The sequence below is a fragment of the Homarus americanus genome, unplaced genomic scaffold (assembly GCF_018991925.1).
Source record: "Homarus americanus isolate GMGI-L3 unplaced genomic scaffold, GMGI_Hamer_2.0 scaffold30108, whole genome shotgun sequence".
NCBI classification, from domain to species: domain Eukaryota; kingdom Metazoa; phylum Arthropoda; class Malacostraca; order Decapoda; family Nephropidae; genus Homarus; species Homarus americanus.
This window is the reverse complement of record NW_024748109.1, coordinates 9,361,495-9,370,759: the sequence shown is the minus strand read 5'-3', so window position 1 is coordinate 9,370,759 and position 9,265 is coordinate 9,361,495.

The window sequence follows — 9,265 nt, the reverse complement described above, 5'->3', positions numbered from 1 at the left end:
CAAAGTTAACACGACAGAGAAGAGTTCACAGTAAACCAGAGAGAAGCTAAAAAAAAGTGCTATAGGTCACAGTTACAAAAGGGTAGTTTACAATACAGTTTACAGTCAGAAGTAAAGGTAAGCAAGACACAGGCAAGAAAGAAGTAATGTACCTCATAATGTTTCCTACACCTGAACATAACACTAAATCATACAGGAAAACTTTGATCTTTGTGTTCAATGTATTGTTAAACTCATTTAGGCAACGCCCATCACCACTAACTTAACATTCTAGTATATACTGTAGAAGCTCATGTTACTGTTAACTATTGTAAATAACTTGAAAATACAAATATAAATTAATTATATTAAATAAAACGGTATACAGTTACGAATACAGGTAAAAAATAAACAGTTTACACTATAAATTTACAAGAGGTTATTTACAACAACAACAACAACAATAATAATAATAATAATAATAATAATAATAATAATAATAATAATAATAATAATAATAATAATAATAATAATAATAATAATAATAATAATAATAATAATTCGACATGGAGGATTTTCATCTTTTAAATGTGAGGAAACAGTCTCCTCCTCTCCCTCCCTACCCTAACCCCTCCCTCCACCCCACTAGAGGGAGAGATTCATGCACGTCTCTTCCTCTGTTATTGAGTAGAAAATTGCCCCACACCACCACAGGTGGACTGGTTTTGACAGGTAAAAATACCATTACCACCATCACACATCACCACTATTGTCACTACTACCACCATCACTATCATCATCACCACCATCACCACTACTAGCATCCCCCTCACACGGTCAGTATTGTAATCATAGATCGGTGTTATTATCGCAGGCATGAGTCGGCGAGTATTATTATTGTGAACATAACACACTGAGTATTATAACCACCATGACGCAGTACTTGAGGGTGTGATCATAACAACAATAGATGTAGTGGTCGGGTCAAGGTGATAGATGTGTCCAGCCACCAGTCTAGTCGGTTTGTTTAGTTGACGGTAATAGGTTAAGAAGCCCCGCCCCCTTGCAGTTCATTGGATCATAATATAATGTTTGATTAATATTGAAATATCGCAAATAAACCCACATATACCCAATTCTGGCTCATTTTAATGCTGAATATAATTTATGTAGAGATATAACTGCTTGAAAACATTAACTTTCAAGAAATTAGTGAAATACAAAAACGTTTCAAGTGAATAATATTTACCGTCGAAGTCACAAACAAATTCATGCTTTCGGAGAAGACATTTATCACTACCTCTTTTTTCACTAATTATTATGTCCATCAAGACAAATGATACCAAACATATAAAGCAACGGGTAATAATGACAATTATATAAAGAGTAAAATAAAGTGCAAACGCCATATATTATGTGTAAGCTGCAAGGATGATCGCCCGTGTACAGCCTGGAATTTGGCGCCAGCGTTTGTAAACAAACATTCCTCTGGCATACCAACCACCCGAGTAAGACGAACCATAATGCATCAGCAAAGGTGGACAGGCTTACCAACTCTACCCTCGACGGTCCCGCACAGATGGGAAGAGGTTCTTCGTCGAAGAGGGGAGGAGAGCGATTAAAACTACGGGCGTAAGGCACGCCAAGGTGTTAAATATGTGTTGTTGTGATATTTGGACGGGAACTTTTGACCATATGTGTGAGCCTGACAGGTAAATACGGAGGTAAGCTGAATAGATAATGGTGTATATATATATATATATATATATATATATATATATATATATATATATATATATATATATATATATATATATATATATATATATATATATATATAGAGAGAGAGAGAGAGAGAGAGAGACTTAAGAAAGATGTATGCATAAAAATGTAAATAGACAAATAATTAAGCAAAAACACAAACAAACAAACAGACAGATAAATAGACAGGCAATTTACACATGATATGATGCTCAATACACAGGATATTATGATTAAAATGCCTGAGGCAATCCGTTAGTAGACTTAAAACGGAATGCACATGACAACACCTGACGCGGAAAATAATGCACATGACAACACCTGACACGGAAAATAATGCACATGACAACACCTGACACGGAAAATAATGCACATGACAACACCTGACACGGAAAATAATGCACATGACAACACCTGACACGGAAAATAATGCACATGACAACACCTGACACGGAAAATAATGCACATGACAACACCTGACACGGGAAATAATGCATATGACAACACCTGACACGGAAAATAATGCACATGACAGCACTTGACACGGAAAATAATGCACATGACAACACCTAACACGGAAAATAATGAACATGACAGCACTTGACATGGACACGCAACAAACAGATCAATACACAAGCCAACGAAATTTTCATTGCAGTGGGTGTATAAAAGCTATTATGGGTGTCTCAAAGCTATAATGGGTGTATCAAAGCTATAATGGGTGTATCAAAGCAATAATGGGTGTATAAAAGCTATTATGGGTGTATCAAAGCTATAATGGGTGTATCAAAGCTATAATGGGTGTATCAAAGCTATAATGGGTTTATCAAAGCTATAATGGGTGTATAAAAGCTATAATGGGTGTATCAAAGCTATAATGGGTGTATCAAAGCTATAATGGGTGTATAAAAGCTATAATGGGTGTATCAATGCTATAATGGGTGTGTCAAAGCTATACTGGGTGTCAAAACTATAAGGGCTGTATGAAAGCCATAATGGGTGTATGAAAGCTATAATGACTGTGTCAAAGCTATAATTGCTGTGTCAAATGAATAATGGGAGTTTCAAAGCTATAATTGGTGTGTTAAAGCTATAATGGGTGTATTAAAGCTATAATGGGTGTGCCAAAGCTATAATGGGTGTCAAAGATATAATGGGGGTCAAAGCTATAATGGGTGTGTCAAAGGTATAATGGGTGTATCAAAGCTATAATGGATGTATCAAAGCTATAATGGTTGTATAAAAGCTATAATGGGTGTTTCAAAGCTATAATAGGTATGTCAAAGCTATAATGGGTGGATCAAAGCTATAATAGGTGTGTCAAATCTATAATGGGTGTGTCAAAGCTATAATGGGTGTCAAAGCTATAATAGGTGTATCAAAGCCATAATGGGTGTATCAAAGCCATAATGGGGGTATTATAGCTATAATGGGTATTTCAAAGCTATAATGGGTATTTCAAAGCTATAATGGGTGTGTCAAATGTATAAAGGGTGTCAAAGCTATAATGGGTGTATCAAACCTATCATAGATGTATCAAAGCTATAATGGGTGTATCAACGCTATAATGGGTGTCAAAGCTATAATGGGTGTGTCAATGCTATTATGGGTGTCAAAGCTATAATGGGTATATTATAGCTATAATGGGTGAGGTAAGAGGGACAGCTGTGGTGAGGGGTATAGCTGAGGAGGAAGGGAAAGCTGAGTCGAGACGAACAGCTGAATCGAGAGGGATTATTTCCTTTAGGGAAGGATGGAGGATTAAGGGATGTGTAAAAATGGGCGTGTTAGGTAGTGTATGGAGGCGTGTGGGCGTGTTAGGTAGTGTATGGGCGTGTGGGCGTGTTAGGTAGTGCATGGAGGCGTGTGGGCGTGTTAGGTGAGTGGTGTGGGCGTGTGGGTAGTGTATGGGCGTGGGCGTGTTGGGTAGTAGTGTATGGGCGTGTGGGCGTGTTAGGTAGTGTATGGGCGTGTGGGCGTGTTGAGGTAGTGTGGCGTGTGGGCGTGTTAGGTAGTGTATGGAGGCGTGTGGGCGTGTTAGGTAGTGTATGGAGGCGAGTGGGCGTGTTGGTGTATGGGCGTGTGGTGTTGGGTAGTGTATGGGCGTGTGGGCGTGTTAGGTAGTGTATGGAGGCGTGTGGGCGTGTTAGGTAGTGTGGGAGGCGTGTGGGCGTGTTGGGTAGTGTATGGAGCGTGTGGGCGTGTTAGGTGGTGTATGGAGGCGTGTGGGCGTGTTGGGTAGTGTATGGGCGTGTGGGCGTGTTAGGTAGTGCATGGACGTGTGGGCGTGGGTAGTGTATGGGCGTGTGGGCGTGTTAGGTAGTGTATGGGCGTGTGGGCGTGTTAGGTAGTGTATGGGCGTGTGGGCGTGTTAGGTAGTGTATGGAGGCGTAAGGATAATGGTCTTGTTAGAAGCGTCTTAAGGTGTTAGAGCAGGAGAGATCTGACCCCTCAAACAACATTCTTAATTGTTGGATACACTTCTAAATATAAACTCTAATAAATTAATGATTATATGTAACCACACAAAGTATATTCATTTCTCTGTATGTATGTATGTATGTATGTATGTATGTATGTACACTGTCTATATTTGTACATTTACACACACAAAACACACACACACACCATATGCCCCAAAAATATGTAAATACTATACAGAGTTTATTTTAACCAGGCGAACGTTATATATATTGAACTGATTCATTTTAATGAGAAAAAATCTAATTAATATCAAGTGATCAAACATTCTCCTTTAAGCAGTGATAAATATTCTAACACATAATTAAGCTTTACCATTAAAATATATATTGAAGTAAATAATTATACACGAGGACCTCAACATCCTTTACAATATGTTCTATCTTAAAATACTGAGTAATCTCGACAGCCAGGTATATGTAGAACTTTACAGCACCTGAACGATGGGAACACACACACACACACACACACACACACACACACACACACACACACACACACACACACACACACACACACACACACACACACACACACACACACACACACACACACACACACACACACACACACACACACAAACAAAGCTAAGTCTGCGATGTATGTTTGCCAGTTTTAACTATGTATGTGTGTTAGAGCGATAAATAGAAGGGATATATATATATATATATATATATATATATATATATATATATATATATATATATATATATAAAGAGGTGAATGATGAGAGATAATAGAGTGAGGTGGGCAGAATACCAGGGTGAAGGAAGTCCATAAACCTCTCACAGATTTGTTCCATATCATTAAACATAAATTTTATGACGTAATTCTGTCGTGTGCAGGAAAACGTTTATTTTCCGGGCTCTTGTGCCAGTGTGTCAGGTGGGCGAGAGGGCCCACAACACAGTGAAGGAGGGCCACAACATGTACTAGGAGGCCCTAACACAGCATAGGAGGACCACAACATGGTACTAGGAGGGCCCACAACACAGTATAGGAGGACCCACAACATGGTACTAGGAGGGCCCACAACACAGTATAGGAGGACCCACAACATGGTATTAGGGGGACCCATAACACGGTAGTAACAGCACCCACAACACGGTACTAGGGAGACCCACAACGCGGTACGAGGGGACCCACAACGCGGTACTAGGGGCCCCACAACACGGTACTAGGGGACCAGCACCATGGGACTAGGGAACCTACAACACGGTACAAGACTTTTCTCAGATGAAACACGAACACCCAGCCAGCATAATGGCTTTACTCTTGACTTAATTAATGGTTTCAGGCAAAAGGTTAAGTCTAATACACATGACAAGAGAGACATTAATGCTGATCATTTGAGTACGATGACGTTAACCCAAGTACAAGGTTCTCGTACTACAAGGGCTAAGACATCTCACTGAAAAGGAATAAATAACTCATGTATTGGAATCGGGTCTTGTTTGGGGGGAAAGACTCGTCCCCCTTAACCTCTACACGTCAGCTGGTGTCTGGGGTACAAGGGATCAGGGGGATATAAATAACAAAACCTTTCCTGGAGCAGCATATTGTCCCGAGTCATATGTTCCACCTGCCAGCAACCTTTTACCTGTGACACAGACTGACGCCTCCACAGCACAGTAATCTTTACCAACCCACGCGTCGCATTGGTTAATTACTGTATTGGGCAAATGGATTGTTGACATTTCAATACCGATCCAAAGTTATTTCGAGGTTATGATTGTACAAGCAGCTGCGTCAGTAAAGGAAAGAAAATATTTCAGAATTACGTTTCCAAGACCCCATATACCTAACTTAACCTAACCTAACCTAACCTAACCTAACTTAACTTAACCTAACTTAACCCAACCTAGTCTAAGTTAAGCTAAGCTAAGCTAACTTAAGCTAACCTACCCAACACATCATAAGCCTAACATAATCTAACCTAGCCTAAAACAAGACCTAATGAATCTTCACATAGATAGAAACGTGCTAAATAGGAGAAAGAATTCACGATTGCTCACACCATTACAAGAAGCGTTATGTCTGTCTGTCTGTCTGTCTGTCTGTGTCATCCACCAGTCTTGTCTGTCGCCATAAAGAGAAGTATATAGACGAACAGATTATTTTTATTTCTACCATAAACAACGTCTTCTCATGACGAACGGAGCACTTTCTATAACTTATATCCAACACAGAGGATCGCACACAGAGCGGTCGCACAGAAAGGTCATGCACAGGTCATGGGACAGGGCAACATGTACACAGGGTGGCGGTCAGTACACAGGGCAAGGTCATGCACACAGGGCAAAGCGTCGCGCCAGCGCACACAGGGCGTCATGTACACAGGCGTCGCGGCAAGGTCATGCCAACAGGGAATGTTCATACAACGGCTGGACATCACGGGCAAGGCGGACACAGGGCAAGGTCATGCACACAGGGCAAGGTCATGCACACAGGGCGTCATACACACAAGGCAAGGTCATGCACACAGGGCAAGGTCATGCACACAGGGCAAGGCATGCACACAGGGCAAGGTCATGCACACAGGGCAAGGTCATGTACAGGTGAGGTCACACACACAAGGGGGATCATGTACACAGGGCAAGGTCATGCACACAGGGCAAGGTCATGCACACACAGAGGGCAAGGTCATGCACAGAGGGTGAGGTCGTGACACAAAGGGCAAGATCATGCACACAGGACAGACATACACACAGGCAAGGTCATGTACACAGGGTAGGCAGTCAGACACAGGGCAAGGTCATGTACATAGGGCAAGGTCACGTACACAGGGAAGTGGTCAGACACAAAGGCAAGGTCATGTACATAGGGCAAGGTCATGCACACAGGGACAGGTCATGCACAGTAAGGTCATGCACACAGGGCAAGGTCATGCACACAGGGTAGGGTCATGCACACAGGGCGTCTGCCAACACAGGGCAAGGTCATGCACAAAAGGCAAGGTCATGCACAGGAAAGTGCATGCACACAGAAGTCACCGGCACGGGGCCAGGCAGGTCCGTGCACACAGGGCATGGTCAGACACAGGCAAGGTGATGCACACAGGGCAAGGTCATGTACGGGCGTCAGACACACAGGGCGCCGCACACAGGGCAAAGGCATGGCAACACAGGTCAGACACACAGGGCAAGGCCAGACAACACACGGCAACAGAACACAGGGCAAGGTCAGACACACAGGGCAACGTCATACACAGGGCAAGTCAGACACAGGGCAAGGTCAGACACACAGGGCAAGGTCATACACACAGGCGTCAGACAACAAAGGGCAAGTTCACAACACAGGATCAGACACACAGGGCAAGGTCAGCCACACAGGGCGTAGGCAGGTCATTACGACAGGGGCAGGCCAGCCACAGGGCAAGGTCATAACACAGGGCGTCAGACACACAGGCGTCAATAACAGGGCATCAGATCATCAACAGGGAGGTCATACACAACAAAGTCAGCACAGACACCGGACAGCAAGGTCAGCACACAGGGCAAAGCACACACACAGGGCAAGGTAACAACAGCATCGCACACGGGCCAGCACAGACCACAGGGCAGGTCAGACACACAGGCGTCACACACACGGCAAGATCATGCCAACAGGGCAAGGTCAACAACACAGGGCGGTCAGACACACAGAAAGGTCACACAGGGCAAAAGGCACTCACACAGGGCGGCACGACACACAGGGCGTCATGCACACAGGCCAGCACACACAGGGCAAGTGCTACCAAGGTCAGACACACAGGGCTGCATGCCAACACAGGGGGCGGCCCACACAGGGCGCAACACACAGGGCAAGGTCACACACATAGGGCAAGGTCAGACACACGGAAAGCAAGGTCATGCACACAGGGCAAGGCCACCACAGGCGAAGCACACACAGGGCAAGGTCAGACACACAGGGCAAGGTCAGACACACAGGGCAAGGTCAGACACACAGGGCAAGGTCATACACACAGGGCACATCGCCAACAAAAAAGTGTAGCAAGGTCAGACACAGGGCAAGGTCAGACACACAGGGCAAGGTCAGCACACGCCAAAAGGTGTCACACACAGGGCAGGGCCGCACACCACAGGGCAAGGTCAGGCACACAGGGCACACAGGGCCTCATACACACAGGGCAAGGTCATACCACACGAGCGTCATACACGGGCAGGGTCATACACACAGGGCAAGGTCATGCACACAGGGCAAGGTCATGCACACAGGCAAGGTCATACACACAGGGCAAGGTCAGACACACAAAGTGGTCATGCACACAGAGCGGCACACACAGGGCAGCGTGCCAGACACAGGGTAAGGTCATCAACACACAGGGCAAGGTCATACACACATACAGGGCAGGTCACACAGGGCAGGGAAAGTGTCGCGCACAGGGCAAGATCATACAAACAGGGCAAGGTCATGTACACAGGGCAAGGTCATGCACACAGGGCAAGGTCATTCCACACAGGGTAGCACATCCACACAGGGCAAAGTCATGCACACAGGGGCAAGGTCATACACACAGGGCAAGGTCAGACACAGGGCAAGGTCAGACACACAAGGTAAGGTATGCACAAGTGCGGTCAGGCACATAGGACAAGGTCAGGCACACAGGGCAAGGTCAGACACACAGGCACGGTCAGACACACAGGGCAAGGTCAGACACACAGGGCAAGCTCAGACACACAGGGCAAGGTCAGACACACACAGGGCAAGGTCAGACACACAGGGCAAGGTCAGGCACACAGGGCAAGGTTAGGCACACAGGGCAAGGTCATGCAACACAGGGCAAGGTCAGACACACAGGGCAAGGTCAGACACACAGGGCAAGTCAAACACACAGGGCAAGGTCAGGCACACAGGGCAAGGTTAGGCACACAGGGCAAGGTCAGACACAGGGCAAGGTCAGGCACACAGGGCAAGGTCACACACACAGGGGTCAGGGGCACACAGGGCAAGTCACAGACACACAGGTGCAAGCACACAGGGCAAGGCTCACACACAGGGGCAAGGTTAGGCACACAGGGCAAGGTCACACACAGGGCAAGGT